We start from the raw sequence: 15,893 nt of genomic DNA, 5'->3' as shown, positions 1-15,893 counted from the left end.
GTGTTTATATAATTCTTACCATCACAGTTGAAGAAGTCTATATTTGGGCTGGGCTATCCAGAGAAATAAAGCAAAGAAGATAGAGAATCATTTTTTAAGAACTGGTTCATGTACATTATGTAAAAATGTGAATATGTAACAGATGTGATTCTGCAATCTGTATTTGGGGTGAAAATGGGAGTTCAAAACACAATTTGAGTCAAATGTATGAAAGATGATATATCATGAGCTATGTAATGCTTTAAATAGTCAATAAAAAAAAGAGAGAGAAAAAAAAAAAGAACTGGTTCATGTGATTGCAGGTAGGGGGAAATTTGAAATCTGTGCATCAGGACCACAGGATAGAGACCCTGGGAAGAATAGATGTTTCAGACTCAAGTTCAAAGGCAATCTCAAAGTAAAATTCTTTATCAGGTGAACTCAGCATTTGTCTCTTGAGACCTACAGTTTACTGATAAGGATCAGGCTCACATACTGTATGTGCTCTTTACTCAATGATTATGGACTTAAATTGTCATCACATCTAAAAAATATCTTTACAGCAACATTTATACTGGTGTTTGATCAAACACCTGAGCATCATAGCCTACCCAAGCTGACACACAAAATTAACCATCTCAAATGTTTAATTCTGTTAAATTTTGTGCAAAATATTTTAATTTTCATAGATTTCAAGGTATGGGAATATCTTTATTGTCTATCTGTACCATTATCATAAACAGAATTCCTAGCATTTATTTTATAAATTTTGTTATTTGCTGTGTTGTGTAGGCAGACTGGCATTTCTTTATATGACTAAATTTGTAAGGATTGCTCTATTTCAATTCAGTGCAATTAATTTGTTATCAGTTCATTGAATAGGGAATTGATATCTTCTTTTCATTTGTCTTACAGGAAATAAAACTGTATATACTATAAAATATTTTAAATAAATCAAGAATAACTTTTCTATATTTGATTCCTATTTGTGTAATATAAAAACGTTACTTTCACAGTAAAATGTTTTGTCTCCATTGTACTTTTAACAGTTTGTCTAGAGTAATCATGTATATGTTCATATCAAATAATTAAAGTTACCAATGTACCAGTTTAACATGTATAATGTTTTTTTTAATTAACATTTTACTGACAGGAATCAAGTCATTAACCAGAAAAATGACAGCATAACAATATGTAAGTAATGGACCTAGATGGAAAAAAAATAAACAATTTTAAATAGACTAAAATCATTTTTAAATTTCTTAGTGAATACAATGGAAAATATAAGCCTAAGAATTAGTAAGGAGTTTCATGTTCAGGAAATTCTTTCTTTTTTTTTTTTATTTTTGGAGAACAAAAAAAAATCTACAGATTCAGTGAATTAATTTATATTTTTCGCTTTCAATCATTGTTTTTACTATTAAAATCAAAGCTTTTACTCTGCAGAAACTAATGTTTCATGACAGGGTAGGCCAGACTCTGCTCTGTATGACATGGCACTACTATGTGGTTGTTTGCTCTTTCTCCTGCAATCACTGTTTCTCTAGGCTAAATTATTGTTTCAGTCAGCTTTTTTGCTGCTGTGACTAAAGGACCTGATCAGAAAACCTCTACAGGAGGAAAAGTTTATTGGAGAGCTCAGAGGTCACAGTCCATAGAAGGCCAGCTACATTCCTTGAACCTCATGGTGAGGCTGAATATCTTGGTGGAAGAGGGTGGCTGAGACAAGCAGCTCACATCATAGTGATCAGAAGCAGAGATAGAAAGACTCCACTTACTAGATTCAAATATGTATCCCATAGCCACATCCCCCAATGAATCACCTCCTTCAGCTATGCACTACCTGCCTTCAGTTACCTCTCAGCCAATCTCTTTGGGGGATTAATTCACTGATTATATTAAGGCACCCAATTATTTCTCCTCCAAACCTACCCACACTGCCTCACCTGTGAGTTTTTGGAGGATGCCTCACATCCACCCAGTAACAAATACCTTTGCTCCATGCTTCCATTTCTTCATATAAATGTTGTTGTTGTTTATTTAGCTTGAACGAATGAGTACTGAACAACATCAAAAATATTGTCTTATTCTATAGACTTGGAATATCAAACACATTTAGTGACTAATTAAATGTACAAAATTTACATAGAAGTATTGTTTTTTCTGAGCCCTTTTTTTTTTCCTTTTTAGGCTTACTCAGTGTTATTGAATGAGTTTGAGAACACGAATACTTCTTTTTTTTTAATTTTTTTAAGAGAGAGAGAGAAAGAAAGAGAATTTTTAATATTTATTTTCTAGTTTTTGGTGGACACAACATCTTTATTTTATTTTTTTGTGGTGCTGAGGATCGAACCCAGCACCCCACGCGTGCCAGGCGAGCACGCTATCGCTTCAGCCACATCCCCAGCCTCATGAATACTTCTGATAGGGCTGGGTTCAATCCCCAGTACCACACACACACACACACACACACACACACACACACAAAAGAAGATGGATAGTCCTAGTATAATATAAAACTATTTGTGAAATCAGATAACACTAATGTTTATATAGATACACAATCGTACTTTAGGCACCTATTATATATACATGGTCTTTTGCTATTGCCCTCAGCAGTTAAAAGTGATGAACTATTCAATTTAAGTTGTTAGTCAAATCAATAAAAACACCAGAGAAACATTTGCAATTAGACTTTCAGATAAGTATCTAATTTGCTTGTAAACAGTTACTGTTAGTTAAATTAAATGTCAATTTGTTCTTCCAAATAGATTATTGATATTTTCTGTATTTAACTCAGAAACCCGTTAGGAGATTTGGAGAGAATTTTAGTTTTAAGTCAATATGATCCATTCAACATAAGTGAGTATTTTTGGTTCAGAAAAATAAAATTTCATGTTTAAAATTAATCCACTATTAATTGCAATTTAATATTGTTGTGGAAACTAGTAATATGTGATATAATATTTAAATTAGTAATAATAACTATGTTTTTATTGCTTAGCATAATACTATCCATTGCTGACTTTCAGATACTTATAAGTAAAAGAGAATAGAATTATCATTTACTTACATAGTAGTATTTTTTCAGCTAAGAAACATAACTAGAATCAATAGCTTGAAAGTTGTGAATCAGTTGCTGAAAGTCCATTTTATAAGGATGTTAAATACTCATTTTCTACTTGAATGGTCTAGACAGAAATTCTGAATGCAAATGTTGAAAATTATCTCAGCCCCAGCACTGTTTAGTTTTTAAAATGTTTGTTATGTGTATTGTTCTAAAAATACTTTAATAGTAATAATATTGAAACATCAAAATATATTTATATTAGAATTTGATGTTCTCCAAGTTTAAGATGTGAAGCTCACTGGTCTACTTTATTTATAAACTACACTTTCTTAAAACCCACCCCTCCATCTACTTTTATCATAGCAACCACAGAGTTTTCCCATAACATTAATTGGCTAGTGATTAATTAATGCTCAACTTCTGTAGCTTAAAGCAATGTGTGAAATATTTTCCTGTTGCAAATATATATATATATATATATATATATATATATATATATATATATATATATATATATATTTTTTTTTTTTTTTTTTTTTTGGTGGGGGGAGTACCAGCCACTCAACCACTGTATTGGTTTACTGTATTGGTTCACTATATTGAGTGCCACTGAGGAGCATTCAATCACTGAGCCACATCCCCAGCCCTATTTTGTATTTTATTTAGAGACAGGGTGTCACTGATTTGCTTATTGCCTCACTTTTGCTGAGGCTGGCTTTGAACTGGTGATCCTTCTGCCTCAGCTTCCGGAGCTGCTGGAATTACAGGCATGTGCCACCAGGCCCAGCACAAACACAACTATTTTTAATGTGACTTTGCAACCAAACTTTCAGACAACTAATTTTTATTTTTTAAATTCTAGATTCATTAATAAATTTATTCAAACAGATTAAATACCAATTAAGCCAAAAGTCCAGAATGACATTTGTTAGCAACTGAAATATATTCATATGCATAGCATAAAAATGTGAATTTTATTTTAAATACTGCACTGCTTGTTTCTCTATTACCCTTATGTGTATATGCATGCACGTATGTATTAAGGGAGAAACTTTAGTAAATGAATATGGAATGCTTATAAATTCAGAAATGTAAGTTCCAAGGAGGCAGATGAGTGGCACAAGCTTACTATCTCAAATATTACAGAGCCTGAAGTGGGAGAATTACTTATCCCAGAAGTTCAAGACCAACCTGGACAATGTAGAAAGACTCCTTTAAAAAAATGCAAATTTCAAAATTGTGTTACATTAATTTATCAACAACAATAAAAGATCTAGTGGTTCTAGTCCTGAAGCAACAAGAGGCAGTTGCTGATGTAATTTTGTATTAAAAATAATAAATTATTTTGAAGTATTTTGATCTTTAGGATTTCTTTGGTAATAAGTGAATATAATGTGTGTAAGTTTCTAGTAAGTGTACTGTGTGTAACAGAAGATGCTAAATAGTGTTGGCCTGTTTCTTAAGGAATTTCTGTGTGTGTTTGTGTGTGTGTATATCAGTGTGAAAAAGTATAAAAATTTGTGTTTTTGATCAAGTGTGTGTGTGTGTGTGTGTGTGTGTGTTTGTGTGTGTGTGTGTGTTTGTTCATAAGTAACCCTGAACTAATTTGGTAACCTTTATAGTAGTCTAAGACACTATTATAGGACAAATGATTCTCATATGGAAGATAATATGATAGTGCAATTAGAATTTAGATATTAATTATGAGAAGAATCTCTTCTTTGGTTTGAGTCTAGAGGGATAGGAGAAAAAGTAAGAATTTAATAAAGTGTTAGGTTGTTGCAGAGATGCTTAAAATGTCATTATTGTTTTGTGGTTGTTGTTGTTTTTAATGTTTGTTTTTAGCGGTTGTTTTTAGCGGCTTTTAGCAGTCGTTTTCATCTCTCAGGAAAATGATAGGAGTGTTTTCTCTGAGCATCTCTTGGATAATTTCCCTGGCCTGTATCTTCCCATTTGTTTAAAACTAAATAAATTGCCTTTAATCCTATAAAAATATTATTTGTTCATAAATTGTTAGTAGTGGTTTAAGGAAAGAAAACTGAATGTACCCCCAAATTAATACCCATGAATCTTCATATACAGTGAATGAATAACGTGGATATAAAATATCACTGTAAAAGGAATTATAAAATAGTAATTTTCAAAAAAACTGATGTTTCTGAGGATCTGAAAGCTTTTACATTCTTACGTAAGAATATCTGGTTATCATAAATATTTTTAGAATCTTTGAGGTAGCTTTTAAAAATTACATTTCAATCTGTCCAGTTACTTTGACTCAGAAAATCTCTTTTTGGAGGGAATTCAGAAAGACCAGTAACCCTGAAATAAATTTCTTAGTACTAGAGGTCAAGAGAAGAGAATTAAACAAAAGCCAACTAATTTTGAAATCATAAGAAATATAGTTTACCTTATTACTGCTGTGCTTCTGAGATTCATTCCATAAGAGCAATATATTATTTTAAAAAATTGTCGTCGCATGTCTTCATGCCTTTGAATTATTATTTTTTTCTTTCTAGTTTTTATTCTTTCCTAGATAATAGAAGCAAAGACAAGAATATTTTACATGGTCCCAAACAGTGACAAATTTATGAAAAAATTAAGTAAAACCTCTTCCTTGGAAGCAAACAACCCAAACAATTAAATAACCTAATTTTAAATTTTTCATCTGATATTAGTTAGGGCAAAAATTGCTTTAACAGATACATCTGTAGATAACAGTATAATTTAAAGAAATCACAGTTGCGATTATATAACATTTGTATTCTTTACATATATATATATATATATATATATATATATAACATTTTATACATTTGAACATAATCAAAGAATCATAAAATATAATTTGCTCTAATTCAGACCCTAGCACTTCCACCTGGCTACTCATTTTCCCCCTTTCTCCTCTCTCTACTACTCTTTTTGCAGTTTATATATACTTTTTGTTTTTATTAGTGTCCTGTGAATATACTTGACATTGGGATTCACTGTGGTATATTTTTGTATGTACATATGAATATTTGAGCAGATTCATTCCAATGTTCTTCCCTTTTCCCATTCAACATTCCTCTCCCTCTATGCCCTTCACCTACTTTACTGAACTTTCTTCTATTTTGGTGAAATCCCCCTCCCGTTTTTTTTTCTTTCTCTCTCCTCTACCCCTTATTTTGCACTAGCTTCTATATATTAGAGAAAACACTCAACCTTTGACTTTTGGGGACTGGCTTATTTTACTTAACATGATAGTATCCACTTCCATCCATTTACTAGCATTTGTCATAATCAAGTTCTTTTTTATTGCTGAATAATACTCCATTGTGTGTGTGTGTGTGTGTGTATATATATATATATATATATATACCATATTTTCTTTATCCATTTATCTGTTGAGGGGCACCTAATTTGGGCCCATCACTTACTTATTGTGAATTGTGGTGCCATACATATTCATGTGGCTGCATTACTGCACTATGCTTACTTTAAATCCTTTGGACATATACCATGGAGTGGGATAGCTGGGTCACATGGAGGTTCCCTTCCTGACTTTTGAGGAATCTTCACACCACCTTCCAGAGAGGTTGCACTAAACTGAAATTCCGTTAACATTATATGAGTGTATCTTTTTCCCTACATCCTAGCCAACATTTATTATTATTTATATTCTTGATAATTGTTATTCTGACTGACATGATATAAAATTTTGATTTGCATTTCTCTAATTCCTAGAGATGTTGAATGTTTTTTTTTCATTTATCTATTGATCATTTGTATTTCTTCCTTTGAGAAATATTTGTTTAATTCTTTTGCCCATTTTTTGATTGGGTTATTTGTGTTTTTTTTTGGTGTTAAGATTTTTGCATCATTTTTGTATTCTAAATATTAATGACCTAACCTCGGGTCAGGTGAAAAAGACCTTCTCAAATTCTGTAGGCTCCCTCTTCACATTTTCAATTGTTTCCTTCCGTGTGAATAAGATTTTTAATTTGCTGACATCTCACATATTGATTTTTTTATTTTCAATTTTTTGAGGGGGGGGTCTTGTTAAGGTAGTCAATTCCTGTGCCAAAATGCTGGAGTATTGGGCCTACATTTTCTTGTAGCAGTTGCAGAGTTTGTGATCTATTGCCTAATCATTGATCCACTTTGCATTGACTTTGTGCTGGGTAAAAGACATGGGTCAATTTCATTTTTCTATGTATGTCTAGTTTTTCCAGCATGACTTGTTAAAGGCTCTCTTTTCTCCAATGTATATTTTTGGCTTCTTTATCTAGTGTCAGATAACTGTATTTATGTGGGTTTGTCTCTGTTTCTTCCAGTCTATTCTATTGTTCTTCTTGTCTGTTTTTGTGCCAGTACCATACTATATCTCTGTAGTGTAATTTGGCTTCTGGTATTGTGATGCCTCCAGCTTTGATCTTCTAGCCCAGAATTTCTTTGGATCTTCTTGCTCAGAATTTCTTTGGATCTTCTTGCTCAGAATTTCTTTGTATCTTCTTGCTCAGAATTTCTTTGGATCTTCTTGCTCAGAATTTCTTTGGATCTTCTTGCTCAGAATTTCTGGATCTCTAATTTTTCTAAATGAATTTCAGAACTACTTGTCTGGGAAGAATGTCATTGGTATTTCAATGGTATTGCATTGAGTCTGCATAGCACTTTTGGTAATATTTTCATTTGTATGATAATAATTCTGCCTACCCTTTTCTGTCTTACAAGACCTCCAATTTCTTGCTTTAGTGCTCCAAAGCTTTCATTGTACAGTCCTTCATATCTTTTGTTGTATTAATTCTCAAGAGTTTTCTTTTTAGGTTATTATAAATGGGATAGTTTTTCTAATTTATTTTTAACAGATTTATTTTTGAAGTATAGTAATGTGATTAAGTTATGAGTATTAACCTTGTATCCTGCTATATTGCTGAATTCATCTATCAGTTCTAGAAGTCTTCTGGGGGATCTTCTAAATGTAGGATCATGTCATCAATAGATAATTTGATCTCCTGTTTTCCTGCTTATATTCCTTTAATTTCCTTCTCTTGTCTGATTGATTGCTCTTGCTAGATTTTCAAGGACTGTGTTGAAAAGGAGTGGTGAAAGTGGACACATTTCTCTTTTTCCTGTGTTTAGAAGAAATGCTTTATGAATTATTTTAGCTTCTTCTGTCATGGAAGGTTTGTATTCTGTCTTCAATTCTGAAGCTTAATTTTGCTGGGAATTCTAAGTTGGCATCTATTTTCTTTTAGAGCTTTTCATGTATTATTCCAGGACTTCTTGGTTTTTAGAATATGGGTTGAGGAATAATTTGAAATCTGGATTGTTTTATCTGTAAATAAGACCAACTTGTTCTCTCTTGCAGCTTTTAAAATTTTATGCTTATACTGTATGTTAGACATTTTCTGTAATGTGTCTTGGGGTTGATCTATTGCTATTTTGTATATTTCAAGTTTCATATGCCTATGTTATTTAAATTTCCATCTCATTCTTAACACTTGCAAATGTGTGTAAAAGTATTTCATTGAAAAAATCATGCATCCATTTAGCTTGTATTTCAATAACTTCATCTACTTTCATCTTAAATTTGGCTTCTTGATATTACCAGAGATTTCTTGAATATTCTGAGCTTGGTCTCTTAAAATCTTTTATTTATAATCAAATTTATTTTCAAGATATATACTTGGTCTTTAAGGCCTGAAAATGTATCTTCATAGTTGTGTACTTTATTGGTGATGCTTTTCTTTGAAATATTAATTTGTTGTACTGAATCTTTCATTTATAGGATTTCCATTTTTTTCAGAATCCCTCTTTATTGAAGTCATCTTCACTTCCTGTATTTTCTAATTTGACTCTTTACATCTTCTTTAATCTGATATAACATTTTTACTATGAATTTTTTAAATTCTTTCTCTGACATTTCCTACATTGTGGTATCAATTGAGTTACTTGTGAAAGCATTATGGGGTAATGTTTTGGGGTGATTTGTTCCCTTACTTTTTCATATTGTTTATATATCTACCCATTTTGGGGAATAATTATCATTTCTTCTTTGAAGCAAGGGACTGTTTTGTGAACTTCTTTCTCTTATGGACTCTTAGTTAGAGAATAGCCAGATATCGATGCTTTAAGTCAATGTGTGACTTCAGCTGATCCCATTATGGATGCCACTGAAACCTATCTACTATGATCACTTCAGAATTAAGCCTCATACTATTCAACTTTATGAAAAAAGAAAATTTGCTGATATTGTTTTCCACAGTTTCATAACCTAGGTATGAACTTGTACTAAAGTTTTGGAATAGGTAAAAAATTAGTATAATTGGTGTCACCTGAAATGAGGGATTTAGGGGAGGGAAGAAGAAAGATTGAGCAAAAAAGTGTGGGAGAAAGAAAGAAAGGCAAAGATAGACAGGAGAAATAGATGGATGTGGGTATTTGAGGTAGTAGCAGATAATGTAAGAGGGTGAATGGGACAAAAGGAGTAAGCATAAACTAGAAAGAAAAAGATATAAAGATGTATTTTAATGTGCTTTAAACCATTAGAAGAAATACATTCATGTGGGTTGAAGTATAATATTGGCTATTAGTGTAACAACTATCCATCAGGTTGAGCAGTGATATATGAAATCAAAGTTGACATTAGAGTCATTTATAGTAAACCATACCAAGGTGAAGAAAGTTCTCATTGAATCTTGGTTTAGATTTTGTTGGGATTTGGGCATTTAGCAACCGTTCATCATTCTTTGGCTAAGGATCCCTCGGAACTTGCTGGGAAACAGCAGCCACTTTCTTAGTTACTATAGACTTCCTACCAGCTGGTACTGATTTGTGAGCTCAGGGGCCTGGAGATGATTGCTCAGAGGGTTAAGTGTTGGGGCTTGGTTGTTTCTGTTGTGTGTAGAAGTTCATAATGCAGGTTCTAGAGTGTCCTGTCATTACTGTGGGTTACTGTATATCTGCTCTCCTCTATGGGGTACTTTTTATGGTGATGTAGAGCCTTTTGTTGTCCATAAGCCCTGGTCCTCTTGTTGTGAATTTTCCATGGGTGCAGAAGAGTTCCCCCATCCTGGGTTTCTGTTCTCACAACTAAAAGCTTCAGGGGTCACTCCAGTTGAACCGGGCTGACTGGGAACCACACAAGAGACATAAATACTCTCAACAATCAAGTGGAAATCAGGCAATTTCCCATTGTGCCTCCCCACAGTATCAGTGTTCAGGGTTAGAGAGATCCTGATGTATCTACTTTCTTCTGCTGGGCAAGGAACAAAGGATGCTAAGAAGCCCTGCAGCTTTATGTCTGCCTGGGTCATGTGGAGACTGCTCAGAGCATTCTATATCTGAAGGGTCAGGGAGGCTGACCTGTGTGGATTAGGCACACTTCTCCACACAAACCTGCTCCATCCCAATCTCCTTGATCCAGGTAAGAGGGAGGAGGCCTCAGCAAATTTTGGCTAGCAGCTCGTGGTGATCCCTGTAAGAGTTCTTTCCACCTGGATTATTAAGATATCCCACTACAAGGAACTTTCTCTGGTTTAATTTGCTGCTATCTGGACATGGGGGAAATGCTGTGTTGATTTAAGGAAGTGAGTAATCAGCTGAGGGCTTCACAAACTAGATGGGGACCCCCTCACACCTGCACAGCTTTCTTTTTACAATTTGGTTTTAAGCTGTTTAATTTGATTCAAGGACACTGCTGTTTCTATTGTGCTTTATTTTTTTTCCACCTTTTCAAATATTTTAGGTAGGTGAGCTTAAGTTTTCCCATTCCCTATTATTCTCTCTCTTGCCTCTCTCCTTTCCTCCACCCTGGTTCTGATTCAGGATTAGGAGACTACTCTTGTAACCAATCTTCAAGTCTCTTCAGGTCTCAGACTTTGTAACACTGAGTCTTAGAGCATTTATTTTTTTCCTCAACTCTCAATTCTACTTTTCCTTCACTGTTTCCCTCTGTGCTGTAGCTCCCTCCCTCCATCTTCTTTCATTGTTTGCAATTATTTCACACTTTAAATCAGAGTAAATAAAGGTGTAAAGCATATCATCTAAACTTTGAATTTCTATCCTATCTCCCCTGAGTACTTTGTTTTTTTCCTAAACCATAATACAAATGCTCAGAACTTACAAATCTGGATCACTCAAAGGAATGCTAAATTACATTCTAATAATCTTTAAAAGAAAGTCTTTTCATTTTTTAACAGGATATGAGAATAGACCCTAAATTCTGATATCACATTGGAGTCATTATTTTTCATGAGTTCAGATGTAATTTATATGCAATAAATATGAAATGCATATGTTCAGATGTTCTATTTGGTGATTTTTTTCTAATGCTATAAAAAGTATAACTGTATAAAATGAAAACAAATGAACAATAATAATGTTGAACATTTTCTCACTGAAAATAATTCCCCAGTGCTTATGTTCTGGCAATTTCTGCTCTCCAAGTTATTTTTGCCTTTCCTTGTTTTTATTTTATTTCTAAATAAGAAATAACTGAATAATTGGAATTATATGAAATATGATCTTAGGTAGTTGATTTTTTGCACTCAGTTGCCTTCTACATTTATCCAAAGTTTTGTTGTTTTTCTTAATTCTGAGAATCTCCTTATTATTTAATTATGTTACAATTTGTATTCCTATTTATGAACCTTTAGGTTGTTTTCAATACTTAGTTATTATGGCTGCTATAATACTACATACAGATGTTCTGTAAATATGTTTTTGTTTTTTGATTAAACACATAGCAAATTGTTGAATAAAAGAACAGTTATAAGTTTTATATTTTAAGAACCTGTCAATAGTTTACCATAGAGCTTATGCAAATTTATGTTTTATAGCAATAAATTAGATTTGTTCAGGGAATTTCATTGGGGAAAGAGCAGGTAGCTCAAGATGCGATTAACCACATTTAACCAGGCATCAAAGAGATATGGCTCTCTTTTGTACTTATACCAGCCAAATCATATTTTACCTAGGAAGCATTAAAAATAGGTCATGAGAATGAAAAGAGACTCCAGAGAAGAAGAAAGTATAGGGAATGTAATGAATTTGGTAGGATTTCAAAGACAAAGCATAACCCTTGCATTTTTAATGTTTTTTAGAACAACTCATAGCCTCATTTTTCTTTGCTCTGCATAAGGTAAAATATGAAATCCATATATTATCAAAGCTTCAAAAAATTGATGAAGGGAATTTCAACAATTTCACAAGTTTTGAAAATTAAAGGGACTTGCTGACCTGTTCAGTTTGCATACCTGTAAGGCCTTAAAGTAATGGAAATAGTAGAGTAGGAGAAGGTACATGCAAGAAAAGTTCCCAAAATACAATCAGAGGCTGCTCCCTCTGGTCCTTTCTTAGTTGCACAGAACATATTCCTTTTAGAACAGCAAACCCCTTGTGAGGAATCCTGGGTTTAAGAGCAAATGAGTAGTTTCCCCTTGGTTGATTTAGATACCACTGGTCAGATACCCAAATAGGCTCTGTGACTGGTTAAACCAGGTAAAAGTTTTACACAATCTAAAACCAGTTTATCCAGAGTGCACCAATGAAGTTTTGAATTTTGAATTTCTCAAAAATGTGTTACCTTACCTTGAGCCTTATTTTAGTTCAGATAATCTGCAGTATCCATAGAGATAAGCCTAATCTTTCCTTGCCCAGCAATACAAAGTCTCTATATTGCACTTCATTACTGAAGACCATGAAAAGGAACTTGAGAACATCATGAGCAAGTATATCATTCTTCAAAAATGATTAAAATTTAAGAGTTCACTGATATCACTTTCATATTTGGAGGCAGTTCATTCTAAAAATAAACCTTTTAATCTTAAATTTAACTTTAAGCCTTTATTAATAAGTTTAAATTTTATTCCTTTCATTGTAATTTCTGTTTAACTTTGGAGTCTAGCTTTATTCTTCCAACTTAATCTTTCTTGGTAAAATAAATATAATTCAAATTAAGTTCAGATAAAAATGCATCATGCTTTTTTCCATCCTAATTTATTTAACTTCTTAACTTTCTATTCTTTCCTTCCAGTAAACTCTTCCATGTTTCCCTTATATATTAAAGATATACACACATATATTACATATGGACTCTATAACATACCACTTTTCTAGAAACCTATAAAAATTTGTGCTTACATTTACTACTTACAGTTACTAGGGTAATTTACTAAAGCTATAGTAATCTGTTAGAGTAAAAACTCAAGCAGTGTGAGTGCCTTGATAATAGTTTATTTTTATCAGTACCCTACTTGACCTTAATTACTACAGGCCAATCCTCAAACAGACTCAAGTCCAATTTAATTCTGTATTAGTAAAAGCCTTCCATAAGACTGTCAGCAATCTTTCCAAGTATATAGTCAAGACCAAGAAGTCGCAAATACTATAGAAACAATGATTTTTTTCAAGAATAACTATAAAAATAGTTTAAAAATTAGCTTTATAAATAAATTGGCATTGATGGAAAATAAACTAATAATAGAAATAATTAGATAATAAAATTATAATCATGATTGTGACATATTCTATTTTACAAACTATTACCTGATAATATTAATGTTTTGTATAATACAGTTTGTATGCTTTATGACTTTAAGATCAGTTAATTTGCACAAGATGAGAGAATGTATTGTATGCATATTTTTCTAAATCTGTGTCTATTTAGCTTCCTTTTTTGAAAATAATTAATTGTATATGTAATAGTTTCTGCTATTATTTTAGTATATTTTTAGCATATTCCCCAAAGATTTATGTACTGAAAGCTGGTTTGCTGATGTGGCAGTGTTGAGAGGTGATTGAAACTGCAGGAGGTGGGACCTAGTGGTTAGAAGGTATGTCATTGGGAGGTATACCATCAGTACACACTCAGAGGGGATTGCTGTAGTCCTCACAGGGCCCCAGTTAGTTCCTATAAAAGTGAGTTGTAATTAAGAGTAAGTCTGAACCCTCCGTAGTCTCTGGCTTCCTGTTTCACCATGTGATTACTCTTGTGGATCCCACCATTGTGTTGTCCTCCACAAGATCTTAATTAAAGCTGAGCATATGCTGGCATCATACCCTTGAATCTCCCTAACTGTAAGATAAATAGCCCTCTGTTTTATATAGTACTCAGTGTCCAGTCTTTTGGTACAGCTATTGGAAGATAGATTAATACAGTCTCCAACATAATTACGAAGCCAGAACATAGAAATATAATTTTCACATCATGTTTCAGATATCACAATAAAAACAATCCAAAATTAGTTGGAATTACTCCAGTCCAATATTATAAAACTTAAATTTTCTGATCTTAAATACAAAAATGTAAGTTTTCTGAGAAACTGAAATCCTACTCCAGAGATAATTCTTTATTATTCCATTTATAAAACCCTAAACTAAACCTTTGTACTTGTACAGCAATGTCATTTCAAAAGCAATCATGAATTAATTTTTCTCATTTAAGTGTAGCATATACCAACTACATTACAGAAATGAGACAAATAAAAGAAAGATATTGGAATGATATATAAGGACACCCTCAGGAATGCATTCTAATGGCTTGGCAATCACTAATCACTGAAGTGAAACATGAAATTCTCCTTAATACACTCCATAATAATCATATACATTTAAAAATTTAGATTTCTTTATTTTTAAATATTCTTCCATTTATAAACATGTTTCATAAAAAAATATAGTGATAGTTTTCCTTGTATTTATAAGTAAATAAATATTCTTGCTGACATGGTCATCTTAAATTTTAATCCATTTAAAAATAAATTGTTAAATACTATCTTTTCAAATTTTATATATTTTCCAACAAATTAATGAAGTTATCAAATCTTATATGTGATTGTAATTGTTAATTATTTAGACTATATAATTCAGATTTTGGATTTTGGGTTGAAGATGAAAAGATTAAGGACTATGATATAATGAAGTCAGTGATTCAGCATTATTAATTTACATTATAATTATTTTCTGGAGAATGTATAAATACTACTGTTTTTTTTTAAAATAAGGATTCTCATACAGTCATCATGTGACTGTCATTTTTAGCAAATTTCAATAACCTTAAGTACTACACACAAGGTGTGCTAATATCATCACTGGTACAGGCTAAAATTTTTTTTAAATTTTGAATAATTTTTTAAAATTTTCATTTAATGTTAAGTTATACATAAATACAAAGCTAAAATATGTTGATATATACAAAGTATGTATATATAATATGTACTTGTATATAATTATATATCATTGCAAACTAAACAATTTTATAATTTAAGTAAAAATAGTCATCATTTTTCTATTCTACAAGTTGAAGAGTCGTTAATCAATCTCCAAGTGACTAAAGGCAATAACAAAATTTATGTTTTTTAAAAAAATTGCTAGTATGCTAGAAAACAATAATGTTCCAGTTTGATTATTTTCAAAATAACTTTTTAAAGTACATAAATGTTAATTATTATTAAATTCTAAAAATTTTGCATATCTGAATAAGTATAATAGTATGTTATGTCTACCTATGCTGATATCATATAATGAAGAGGACACACAATAATCATGATCTCATTTTTTGGTTCCCAAACTGAAAATGTATTGTAAGATGAATGCTTAATTTCTTGCTTATAAATTAGTGTTAGTGTAATTGCAATAGTTTAGATGAAAAGTGTCCCTCAAAACCTTATGTATGAGACAAGGCAGGAAGGTTTAGAGGTAAAATAATTGTATTATAAAAGTATTACCCTAATTAGTGCATTAATCTCCTGATAGAGATTAACTGGATGGTAATGGTAGGCAGGTAGAGTGTAGAGGAGGTGAATCATTGGGAGTATTGTCTTTGGGTTATATATTTTATCCTTGTTGAGTGAGTGCCTGTACT

This window comes from Spermophilus citellus (assembly GCF_964194105.1).
Source record: "Spermophilus citellus genome assembly, chromosome: 8".
Classification (NCBI taxonomy): Eukaryota; Metazoa; Chordata; class Mammalia; order Rodentia; family Sciuridae; genus Spermophilus; species Spermophilus citellus.
This window is presented reverse-complemented; position numbering follows the sequence as displayed.